Below are 13,639 nucleotides of genomic sequence, written 5' to 3' on the forward strand. Positions count from 1 at the left end.
GGAGATTCCACAACCTCCCATGGCAATTTATTCCAGTGTTTAACACCTGATAGTTAGGAACTTTTTCCTAATGTCCAACCTAAATCTCCCTTGCTGCAGTTTTAAGCCCATTGCTTCTTGTTCTATCATTAGAGGCTAAGGTAACAAGTTTTCTCCTCCTCCTGATGACACCCTTTTAGATATCTGAAAACTGCTATCATGTCCCCTCTCAGTCTTCTCTTTCCAAACTAAATAAACCCAGTTCTTTCAGCCTTCCTTCTCAAGACCTTTAATCATTCTTGTTGCTCTCTCTGGACCTCTCCAATTTCTCCACATCTTTCTTGAAATGCGGTACCCAGAACTGTACACAATACTCCAGTGAGGCCTAACCAGCGCAGAGTAGAGCGGAAGAATGACTTCTCGTGTCTTGTTCACAACACACCTGTTAATGCATCCAGAATCACATTTGCTTTTGTTGCAACAGTATCACACGTTGACTCATATTATGTTGTGGTCCACTATGACCCTAGATCTCTTTCTGCCATACTCCTTCCTAGACAGTCTCTCCCATTCTGTATGTGTGAAACTGATTGTTCCTTCCTAATGGAGCACTTGGCATTTGTCTTTATTGAACTTCATCCGGTTTACCTCAGACCATTTCTCTATTTGTCCAGATCATTTTGAATTTTGACCCTGTCTCCAGAGCAGTTGCAATCCCTCCCAGTTTGGTATCATCTGCAAACTTAATAAGCGTACTTTCTATGCTAACATCTAAGTCGTGTGATGAAGATATTGAACAAAGCTGGTCCCAAAACAGACCCTGCGGAACCCCCACTTGTTAACCTTTCCAGCAGGATTGGGAGCCTTAATAACTACTCTCTGAGTACAGTTATCCCAGCCAGTTATGCACCCACCTTATAGTAGCCCCATCTAAATTGTATTTGCCTATTTATCATAAGGATATCATGCGAGAGCATATCAAATGCCTTCTAAAGTCTAGGTATACACATCCACCACTTCTCCCTTATCCACAAGACTCGTTATCCTATCAAAGAAAGCGATCAGATTGGTTTGACACGATTTGTTCTTTACAAATCCATGCTGGCTATTCCCTATCACCTTACCACCTTCCAAGTGTTTGCAGATGATTTCTTTAATTTAGTTTCATTTGCTTTTGTTCATTATTAATCCTGCAAGCTTTACTCAAGCAAGCAGGCCCAAGTATATCAATAGGATTGCTCATGTAAGTAAGGCTGCAAGACTGGGCGCAGAGTCATTTTAGCCTGAAAAGCCTCTGTACGAGAGACAGCAGTATTATGACAGGTGTTCACCACTTTCAATTTTCAGGAGGGCACATTAGGTCACCATGTTAAAGCCCCCTCTGAGATCAAACTTTACAGTCTCAGATGATACAGTGTCTTTGCTGTAGATTTTAACAAGTGATATATAGCCACAGGCCCACTGAAAAAAATCAAAGATCAACCTGTTTACAAAGAGCCGTATGAAACAACCTTCAAAGGCTTTGGCCCTGGAGGCTGTGATCTGCCCTATATGACCTGCACAATAGGTCAAAAGGAATATAAGTATAACTTTTTGACCATTTCATCCTGTACTGTATGTTGGCTTTCTTATTGTACTTCATGTACTGAATATAAATAACTATCTCTGTCATTCTGCAGCCTTTGACTATTTTTCTTGCAGCAGCTCTGCTGCTTGACCCTTTTTAAAAGAGGATATAATAATGTTCCTCTTGTAGTATTTTATAAGTTCCCAACAGGGAAAATTACCTGGATTTATAAAGTACGTGCCAATGTTGTGTAAATATTTAAAACTCAGATCAGGATGTAGCGATTATCTTGATCATTAAAACAATTATCCTGATTTTCTCTTTTGCACTCACACTTGTTTTCCTCTTACCAGGACAAGTTCATTTCCAAAAGCTCTCTCCAGCAGAGAATGTGTCAAATTCATATAGTAGTGTAATGTCATACAGACACTGCATGCAGTAGCAGCATGACCACAATGCCAATATTAGTTAAAGATTACCAGCTTCAACTCATTGTTGTTACTGGCTTAAATATTTTTAGTCTTGAAACATCATAAGAATGAAAAATACAAAGGTATTTTAATACAAAACTCTGGCTCATGACCTGGCTTCTGTTACAAGTATGAATTAAAGGCCAAATCTAATTTAATGTAATCATGGAGTTCCGTGAGCTTTCAATCAGACCTATAAGTGATGTCCAACAAATCTGAGGCCAAAAAACTCTTATTTGTCATTCTGCAACCAGTGGAGCTGGCTTTCCTGACCAAACTGTACTCATCAAGGACCACTGTGATCATCTAGTCTGATCTGTACAACACAAGCCATAGAATCTCCCCAAAATAACTCCTAGAGTACATCTTTTAGAAAGTATCAGAGGGGTAGCCGTGTTAGTCTGGATCTGTAGAAGCAGCAGAGAATCGTGTGGCACCTTATAGACTAACAGACGTTTTGGAGCGTGAGCTTTCGTGGGTGAATACCCACTTCATCAGACGCAGGTAGTGGAAATTTCCAGGGGCAGATATATATATGCTAGCAAGCAAGTTAGCGATAACGAGGTTAGTTCAATCAGGGAGGGTGAGGCCCTGTTCTAGCAGTAGAGGTGAGAAAACCAAGGGAGGAGAAACTGGTTCTGTAATTGGCAAGCCATTCACATGTCTTCTGTTTAGTCCAGCAGCTGATGGTGTCAATTCACCCACGAAAGCTCACGCTCCAAACGTCTGTTAGTCTATAAGGTGCCACAGGATTCTTTCTGCTGCTTCTACAGATCCAGACTAACACGGCTACCCCTCTGATACTTGACACCATGCAAGGCACTGCAATTAGCCGTAGTGATGGAAATCATCAACCTCATGAGAATAACTTGCACAAATAACAGTTCATCTGCAAATTTGACACCATCAGCTCTGGGCTAAACAAAGACGTGAATGGCTTGCCAATTACAGAACCAGTTTTCTCCTCCCTTGGTTTCACACCTCTACTGCTAGAAGACCGGGCCTCCACCCATCCGTCTGATTTGAACCTTTGCCTTCCCGTGTTGGACAGCCTTAAACTCGTTATCTCTGTCTTGTTTGCTAGCACTATATAGGTACCTGCCCCTGGAAATTTCCACTACCTGCGTCTGACGAAGTGGGTATTCACCCACGAAAGCTCACGCTCCAAAACGTCTGTTAGTCTATAAGGTGCCACAGGATTCTCTGCATCTTTTAGAAAAACATCCAATCTCAATTTAAAAATTGTCAGTGACAAAGAATCCATCAACATCCTTGGTAAACTGTCCAATGGTTACTCTCATTGTTAAAAAATTATGCCTTATTTCCAATTTGAATTTGTCTAGATTCAACTTCCAGCCACTGGATCATGTTATACCTTTCTCTGCTAGATTGAAGAACCCATTCTTAAATATTTGTTCCCCATGTAGATACTTACAGACTATAATCAAGTCACCCCTTAACCTTCTCTATGTTAAACTAAATAGATTGATCTCTTTGAGTCTGTCACTATAAAGCACATTTTCCAATCTTTTAATAATTCACACGGCTCTTCTTTGAACCCTCTCTAATTTATCAACATCCATTTTTAATTGTACCAGAACTGAACACAATATTCCAGCAGTGGTCACACCAGTGCCAAATGTAGAGGAAAAATAACCTCTTTACTCCTACTTGAGATTGCCCTGCTTGTATGTAGATGGGTACTTTTTAAAATTCAAGACGACTATCTTAATAACTTAATATCAGTGGTTCCAGCGCTCTAGTCTATAGCTAACCATTGGTCTGTACCAGTGGCTCTCAACCTTTCAAGACTATTATACCCCTTTCAGGAGTCTGATTTGTCTTGCATATTCCAAGTTCCACCTCATTTAAAAACTACTTGATTACAAAATCAGACATAAGAATACAAAAGTGTCACAGCACGCTATCACTGAAAATTTGCTTACTTTCTCATTTTTACCATATACACCTCTACCTTGATATAACGTTGTCCTTGGGAGCCAAAAAATCTTATCGTGTTCTAGGTGAAACCGTGTTATATTGAACTTGCTTTGATCCACCGGAGTGCGCAGCCCACCCCCCCTGGAGCGCTGCTTTATCGTGTTATATCCGAATTTGTGTTATATCGGGTGGCGTTATATCAAGGTAGCGGTATAATGATAAATTAAATGAATTGGCAAGAAGTTCCTTTCAGTAAGGTTATAGATACAAAACTGCCTCTACATTGTTAGCATCTATGCACAGAGATCAATGGGAGTTTTACCATTGACATAAATAGAAGCAGGGTCAAGGTCCTAGTAATAGCTACAAAAAGTTTATAAATCAAAACCTGATTTCTGATTGCTAGTGTCCTGTTCACCTATCAGTTGCACCACTAATAAAGATTCTGCAGTCAGAACTTAGTTAACATATTGCTAAAGTATGAATGAGAACAGAAACCAGCTTGCTCTTTCATAACTCCACTAGCTCTGCATTGCCTCTAACAGCAGAAAAATATTTGTGTGTGTCAGCAAAACAGTAATTAGATACGACTTGAAGACCCACAGGGAGTAAACAAGGTGGCTTGTTTACATAATCACCTTCCTACTCTAGCCTTCCTCTCTGTAGAACTAACCTTGTTGTCCTGGCAGATAATTGAAATGAAAGTTTAAAAATCAAACCTTGAAGGGTTTGGAAAAAAGCTTTTGAAGAGAAAGTCTAGTTTCCACATCACCAGACCTTTGATAATCCATGCAAATATATTAAATCATAAAATTGCCACTAGAGATGGACCAAACCCAGGCCTCGGATGAGAAACCCCTGGAGCTTTGTGAGGGAATGTTGATATTTAACCCTGGATCTGAATTTAGTAGTTAGTCCCTATCTCTATAATGGACAGGACTGAACCATGGACCAAATGCTGCCCTGTCTCCAACTTAGGGGGTCTGAAGTATGGATCTAGATTTAAATTTTATCCATCCATAATTATCAAGAGAAATATAAGACTTAATTGTTTCCTGTTTATTATGTAGCAAAAGCTTTACCGGAATATAATATCATACCATAAACCTAGAGGCTGGTTTCTTGTCCTATTAGCCTAGCCACTTTTACTTTTTTAACTGGTTAATGTGACTGGTTTACTATCAGAATTATATGTGGGGTACCAGATGGTATCAGTTTCTGGCCTTCCCAGCACAGACAGTAGAAAAAGGACAAACAACAGAAACAACATTAAAAATTTGATGAGGACTATTTACATTTTCATTTCTGGGCCCACATCAATATGACATTGGAACACAAAATGTGACTGTTGAGCAATTTAGCAGTTTAAGGCGCTGACTGTATTTTAGAGATGCTGAGTGCCCTCAATTCCCATGGAACAACAGAAATCTAAGGAGCTCAGCACCATTCAGAAACAGGTGCTAGGCTTGAAATTTGTGGTGGCTGTCCCAGAGAAGAGTATGAGATGCAAGTGAGAAAGAAGAGGAAAAGAGGAAGAGCCTGGCAGGAGAAGTGTGCTGTCCTCTGGATGGTATGCTGTTCAGTAACAACTCAGATAATCAATAGTATCCTACCTCCCACTATGATGACATTGTGTTTCAGATGATAATGCATCTTCTCAGAGCCACTGTGTTTCAGAACAAGTTGTACTTGGCAGATTGCCATGGTGTTGAGTGATCCTTCTCCTGTGGGATTCCAGAGCTTTCACAAACACAACAGGTCACTTTCCACTAATGTGACATAAAAGAAAGAGATTGAAAATGTCAGTGTTGACATTGGCTGACTGCTGAAATTAGTATGCAGAACTAGGATCTGTTTACAATGCAGATGTGTTAAAGGGAAATAGTGTAACCTGTTCTTCCCACCCCCTCAAAATCACCCTCTCCCCCCCACACACACATGCTGCTACACTTAACAGCTGGCAGCAGACTGAAAAGAATTGCCATGTATTTAGTCTTTTGACTTTTTTTTTTTTTTATGAGCACACATCAAGCTGATGGATGATACTGGTAAGAAGCAGAATGCTGGTTAGTCCTGCTCCCAGGATAAAATTTAACTTTGTCATCCATTCCAAAACACGTGAAGTATATGACAACAATAGCTTGAGACATTCTGTCAACCCACCTTAAACCCAATCTGTTGGAAACACCCATCGGTAATGAATCTGAAGGATTCCCTTTTTTATTTCTTCTTCTTCTTCTTCTCCTTCTCCTCCTCCTCCTCCCATTCAGCATGTGGGAAGTGCAGCACCCTGACTCAAAATTAGTGTTGCATAGATGGTCTTGTGACACAAATTCCTGTACAGTAGGAACTTTCCCCAATAACTATTTGTATTTAGTGACACACTTGAACAGTTACCAGAGACATGCATTTTTGCAATTTTTTAATCCAGATTAATTTAAATGCAACTTTCAGATCAGACAAGCATGACGTTGATATATTAAGCTGAGGTTATGTTAAGTAAAGAGATACGCAGATGAGCATTAGGGCTGAGGCACCGCACAAGGTAACACACTCAGAGGAGTATGGTTGTAAAGACAACAGGATAAAAAATTGTTAAGATGTTTTCCAGACAATAGAAAATATCATATATTGATATTATTAGTGACATGATATATTGCCTAGCATGATTCAGAAAAGTATAATGATACTTCAAAATACAGAATATGATCCACAGTTGGGAGAATACTGGTAGACAGATGTTACATTTTGTAGGGGGTCCTCCCCCCACAATTGATTTTCCATGTGTGTGCATGAATTGGCCCAGATCTTCAGATGGTATAAATGAGCATAGCTCTATTGACTTAAAATGACTTTAGTGGAGCTATGCCAATTTACGTGAGCTGAGGATTCGACACAAAGTCTCAAACGAAATTACCTGGATTTGAACTCAGGACTTTCAGCTTCCTAAACACATACCTTTGAGAAGGTAAAAGAGCAGCTCCAATAGGCTATCTGGTAAAGAAAACTGCTCTGTGTGAGCAGGTCAGTGATATCCCAGTAGAAGAATGGGATGCACCCTTTCCTACATCTCACTATCTGTGCATTCATGATTAAGGAAACTGTTAAAAAGATGTTGAGAGATACAGAAAAGAGCTTGTCGACTGATTAGCCTGACAGCTTCTCGGATTTTTTATTTTTCTCTATGTCATGCTTCTGTACTCTAGTTGTGTAGCATCACCATGGGCTGGCTAGCTACTGACTGCTGATATTGTTCATTTATTTATACTCAGTTGTGTAAATGCTAGAGCTGGCTGATTACCAGCCTGCAAATCTCCATGGATTATCTCCTCTATTTTGATATCCTTTTCTGAAACACAGAGGCAACTGAGTATTGAAATAAAACTCAGGGCTTTTTCTGAAGCCTTGCAGTGAATTCAGTGATTCAGCTCTTGTCAGATCTTCTCATATTTTGTTTCTGGGATCACAAATCATTTTACTCATTTAATGATAAAAATATTTAGTGGTATTTTTATGTTGGAAGTAATAATGGAACTATTCATAGGCCATTTTAAAATTAGGATCTAATGAAAGGTTTGTCTTAAGCCTTAAACCTTCACTTTGGTCTTAAATACTGTTTAAATTAACACAAACTGCTATTCATTTGTTTCATTTTGAAATATTATTATGAATTATTTATTATAGGTATTACTGTACAAATCTAAAGGAAGACAGGATCCCTATCTCATCAAGCTTACAGTTTAATGCATTGTTCTTGCAAAGAGACATGTGCAGGCAGATTGCTGCATCCACAAAGAATCCCATTGACTTCCTTTCACTCTTAAAATTACATACTTGATAAAGTATGGTCCTGAATCAGGACCATCGTGATGCCAAAGTTGTGGCCCATTTTATTTCCATCTTCTGACTCTTTTACTGCTGAGCATCTGAATCTCAAATGCCAGAATCACCTACTGTAGTTGCTTTTAATATTTCATGTTTAACAAAGATAAAAATAACATCAACTGAAGTTCTTCATGAAAGTAAACTTATTTTATTATCCTTTTATTACTCTGTTTGCATCAACTTGTGCCAGCTTCCCCTGTGGAGCTGAGGGTGATAATCTGAAAGAGATCTCCTCCACCTATCACCTCACAGCTCTGGAAGTCAGAATCTCACAGATAGCCTGTCTTCTAAGGGAGGGAATATGTTGCAAAGGTGACACTCCTCCTTTCTGCATCCAAATGTTCACAGAATGGACTGGGGGCACAGATACCTGTGCATTTATTGGCGACTTAGTTAAAAGCAAACCAGTAATGAGAAGGCCAACCATAAAATTGAGACTGATGTCTTAGTGGTAGAGAAAAATATGAATAAGTTATAAATGACACAGGATAAAGTGCAGTAGGACAAATTTCTCATCAATAATCATAATGACTAACAAATATTTGTGATCTGCTCCAGGAGAATGAACACAATTTCTTTTAAAATGACTGACAAATTTCTAAAATTCTATGTTGTTTCAAAAGAAAGTACTTTGACCTACAGGCTCAATGTAAGAAAAATGACTAAAGTGAAGAATTGCACAAAAATTCCCAGCTACACACTTGAAATGAACACATATAGTTTAGGGTATGTCAACACTTTGAACTGGGGATGCAATTCCCAGCATGAGGAAATATACCCGCACAAGCTGTGATTGAGCTAGTGAGCTAAAACTAGCGTATCACAGCAGCATGAGCACTGGGAGGGGCTAACTGCCTCAACCGGATGCCTAGTGCCTTGAATGGGTATGTGCTCCAGGTGACTAACCCCTCCCACTGGTTGTGTCATGGCAGCTACACTCTGTTTTTAGTGCAGCAGCTCAATCAGAGCTGGTGTGGCTAAGTCTCCTCGAGCTGGAATTTATATCTTCCAGCTCCAACTGTAGACATATCTTTAGTTCCTGCATTTTCTGTTCCTTTAGTTTTCATGGTTTTGGTACTTTTAATTCTCATAAATTGCAATGGCTCATTGTTCAATAAAATCAGGTCAGAGTGGGATTGATAGCCTTACAGTTACAAAGCACAGGGAAAAGTGACAATTACTTTAGGTGAAATTTTGCTCTCAGTTACATCCAGGTAACACAGCTGAAGGTGATGGGGTTATACAAAGAATGGTTTGATCCAAGATGGCTTAAGGTGATCACAATAGCAGCCTGGGAAAGTGGAACAGTTGGCAGCAGTGGGGAGGGTTAAGAGTTCTGTCATTTAAAGAAGTTAATTTAGTGTTTGTGAAAAGTGCTGAATTAACAGCTTTAAAGATTGAAGTCCTCTGTTTACCCACAAAGGAATTACAGCCTGGACAGTGCGGGGAACCGTGCCTTTAAGAAGCTTTGGCAATAACTAGTTGGAACTGGTTGTTATGTTATGCAGAGGCTCATGTTATGCAATGCCAGTGAGTTACAGCTGAGACACTGATAGAAGACCTATGTTAGACTCCTTGACTCTGAATGATTACTTAACACTACATGGAACCAAGAGTAAAACAAACTAAGAAAATATCATGCATGGAAGAATGGAGCAGATCAAGCCTCATTAGAGCTGAAACTCCCTGGAAAAGTGGAAACAACCTGAGGTTTAAAAAGTGCTTCCATTTGTATCTGCAAGCACTGGGTGCCAGCAAAAAGGAAAAACAATCAGAAGGTAGCTTTATTTCTGACAATAGCTGGTCCTGAAACACTTAATATGTTTAACAGTTTTTAGTTAAGTCAGACAGAGGAGGCTAACTATGAAACTGTATAAAATAAATTTGAGTATTGCACTCCACTTAAAAAAGAATCATGAGATAGATGGTTTTAAACTGAGTACAAAAAGAAGGTGAAACGATAAAAGGGTTTGTGACTAATCTAAGACTAAAGAGACCACCTTGCAATTTGGAGGGGCTATCTGAATGTCCCTAATGAAAGACAAGATTGTGATTAGGATATGGGACAAAAAACTCAGATTACTGGAAGAGCAGAATTAACCTTTTACAAAGCAATTAGAATTTGCCAAGCAAAAATGCTACCCAGTCCAGAGTGAAGTTTATGGAGGGTGGATTGTGCTCTGACACTGTGGACATAACAAAGAATCCAAAATGCAACAAGAAAAGAAACCCGAGGCAAAACTCAAAGTCATTGGCCACCAAAAACAGGACATGGAGCTGTGTATATTGTGGCAAACAACCTAAGCTAATGCTCATGGGATGACCAGAAAGCAAGTGTGAAAAATCAGGATGGGGGCGGGGGGTAATAGGTACCTATATAAGAAAAAGCCCAAAAAATCGGGACTGTCCATATAAAATCGGGACATCTGGTCACCCTAAATGCTCAGCATATGAAAAAAGATGAAAGAATTGCAATGGATGATAAAATCATTTTACGCACACAAGCAGAGTGTATGCAACATGGATAAAGAGCATGACAACAGCACTGCTAGCTCACAGGAATTCCTCATAGGAGCAATAGACAATGTTGCAGCACAAGAAGAATGGACTATCTTACTGAAAGCAAATAAGACAATTATTTATTTTAAGTTGGACACAGGTGCACAAGCAATGTGGTGCTAGAAACAGTGATATTACCACTGAAAGAAAAGCCATAGGCAATAGAAGGTAAATGAGTAAAACTGAGGGCTTAAGATAGTGAGCTCCCACTAAGGGAGTACAGTATGTGAGTAAATAACAAATTAGAAAAGATATAATTTGTAACAGTACCAGGCATAAAAACACCTGTTATTATGTTTTAAAGATTTCAGGCCCTTGGTCTCATCAAGAAGGTGCGCTCGTTGGATGGGCAGGGGCCCAAAACAATTGAAGAGTCTGAGGAAGTCTTCCAGGGCATAGGGAAGTTCTGAGAGTATTTGTATAGAATAAAGCTGAAACAGTCCAACCATCCCGTGAGTCAGGTCTCTAACAAAGTTTCCCTTGCCATAAAGTAGAAGTTAAAAGAGGAGCTGGGTAGGCTCATTGCTCTGGGAACCACAGAGTGAGTAGAAGAACTAAGAGCATTCACTGACCACTACAAAGAAAAAAAAAAGATAGAACCTTTCACTTATGTATAGACCCCAAAACATTAAGTATGTTAAAAGGGAACATTTACCACTACCTAGTAGGGGAGAAATTTTTGGAGAGATGGCTAACACCAAATATCTTTCTACCTTTGATGCATCAGCAGGGTTCTGGAAGATGCCCTTAGAAAAACTAAGGACATGTTTGTGCAGCCCCCCTTTTGGGAGATAGTGTTTCTGCAGACTGCCATTTGGGTTGTTTTAGTCATCGGAGGTGTGTCACTGGAAAATACAACAAAATTTTGTTGGTTTAGGGGATATTATGGCTTACATAGATAACATTTTGTTCTGGGGAAAAACAGTAAAAGAGCCTCTGAGCAGCTTTTGAGATGATGGGCTAAAGCTAAATGAAAAAAAATGTAAATTTGGTGTAATAGAAATGACATACTTGGGAAAGATGTTAGTAAGGCAAGGTGTACAGGAAGATCACAGCATGGTTGAAGCCCTCAACAACTTGCCTACCCCAACAGACAAGGAATTGGTATGCATATTCTTTGGAATGGTGAACAACATATGGAAATTTGTGCCTAATCTAGCTGCCTGAACCAGCAACCTGAGAGAGCTGCTCAAAGATATCTAGTGGACATAGAATGCAAATCTTAATAAAGAAAGTAAAGGTGTTAATTAAAGCAGCCCTAGTCCTGAGGTACTATGACAGTAAGCACAAAATTAAAGCTATCCACAGATGCCTCCAAGTAGTGTATTGGCCTTGTCCTCTTATAACAGTTTAGTCAAAACTGGAGACCCATGGCCTAAGTTCCCTCTAAGATGTGTGGCCATGCAACTGCACAGCATCCTATTAAGCACCGCTCAGGTGCTCAGGGCTGCAGCAAGGAGAGACTCCTCTCCCCTAGCCCCGGACCCAAACCAGTCCAGTCACAGACCTGCCATGGCCGGGGGAGACACACCCCTTCCCGGCCCCAACCTGGCTCCGGCCCGGACCTACCATGGCCATGGGAGAGGCACCTATCCTGCAGCCCTAGCACCGGAGTTGCCGCAGTGGGGAGAGGCACCCCTCCCCCCAGCCCATGTCCTGCTGCAGGGAGAGAGAGCTGGGGGAGTCCTCTCCCCCTGCTGTAACCCTGGGGCAGCCTGCACCCCAACTCCCATGTCCCTGGCCCCACCCCAGAGCCCACACCCCCAACCCAAGCCCTCACCACCTGCACCCCAATCCTCTGCCCCAGCTCTGAGCCCCATCCCATACCCCAAATCCCTCATCCCTGGCCCCACCCTAGAACCTGCATCCCCAGCCCTCACTCCCTTGCACCCAAACCCTCTGCCCTAGCCATGAGCCCCCTCCCACACTGCAAACCTCTCAGCCCCACCCCCACCACACATCACCTCCACATCATTGCATATAACAAAATTCATGCTGCACATGGATGTAAAAAAAGAGAGGGAATACTGCTGTGGCCTATGCATCATGGGTGCTAACAAAAGCTAAGTGTCAATATATTGAAATAGAGAAGGAAGATTTGGCATTAGGCTATGGGTATAAAAAGTTTTATTTTTATTTATGGGAGGCCTGTGTTAGCTATAACTGACCATATATATTACTTATTGCCATTGCCAAAAGGCGTTGGCAAACACCCCTTGAAAATACAAAGATTATTGTTTCAATTTCACGTCTAATTTGAAAATTGAATACAAATCTCTGAGAGATTTACTGTTTGCAGGCACACTGTTTACAGAATTTGACAAAACGTGACAAAAGTGATCTCAGACAAAATGTGGATGGTGATTACCAGAGCTACTGCTCAGGATGAGACCTTGTAGCAAGTAATCAAGGCCACTAGAACAGAGCGGCTGGGACAACCCCTATTATAAATTTAGGGGAAACTCTCGGTACTATATGGGATTTTGTTTAAAGGCTCTAGGACGGTGATTGCGAAGATGTTCCAGACAAATGTTAAAAAGGATACATGCATGTCATTTAGGGACTGGAAAATCTAAATGAAGGCCAGAGACATTTTATACTGGCCCCAGAGGAACAGTGACATTGAGGAAGTTGTCAAGATTTGTTGCAAATGCCAAAAATATAGGTCAAGTCAAGTAACAGAACCTACGTTGGTGGCCCAGGAAAAATTGGTCCCCTGAAACAAAGTAGGTAAAGATTTGTTTACACAGGGGCTAGAAAAAATACTCTGGAATTGTCCTTGACTATTATTCTTAATTCCCTGAGATAGCCTTACTAGAAGATACTATAGCTAAACAGGTGATTGTGCACATCAAATCTATTTTTACCTGATATGGTATACCTGACATAGTAATGTCTGACAATGGGTCACAGTTTAATGGGCATGGGTTTATCAGTTTGCAGTGAACTATGACTTTAGCCATGCAAGCACTAGTCTCCATTATCTCCAATCCACTGGGTTGGTGGGAAATTATGTCAAAATAATAAATTAGCTACTGTAAAAGGATGCAGAATCTGATCCATATTTAGTACTGTTAAATTACAGAATGGCACCAATGAAGCATGGCTTGTCACCCACTGACATTTTTATCATCAGAAAACTGAAAACAAGAATGCCTTAGCTGTTACAAAATGATATCAGAGTTACTGGGGACTTGCAAATGTATAATGAGACAATTAAGCAATACAAAAAAATGCA

The 13,639-nt window shown here is 40.3% G+C and overlaps 1 long non-coding RNA gene across 2 annotated transcripts in view; it reads right to left on the reverse strand.

Annotated features, from left to right (window-relative positions):
• Nucleotides 1-5,558: 5,558 nt before the first annotated feature.
• The window catches only part of LOC116829394 (uncharacterized), a 46,971-nt gene continuing 38,890 nt past the window's right edge, over nucleotides 5,559-13,639 (reverse strand). For both annotated transcript variants that reach the window (XR_004374727.2, XR_012656439.1), the window contains one exon: nucleotides 5,559-5,726. This is a non-coding gene — a long non-coding RNA (uncharacterized LOC116829394). The remainder of the gene's footprint in view (nucleotides 5,727-13,639) is intronic.

This window comes from Chelonoidis abingdonii, chromosome 8, assembly GCF_003597395.2.
Source record: "Chelonoidis abingdonii isolate Lonesome George chromosome 8, CheloAbing_2.0, whole genome shotgun sequence".
In the NCBI taxonomy this organism is placed as follows: domain Eukaryota; kingdom Metazoa; phylum Chordata; order Testudines; family Testudinidae; genus Chelonoidis; species Chelonoidis abingdonii.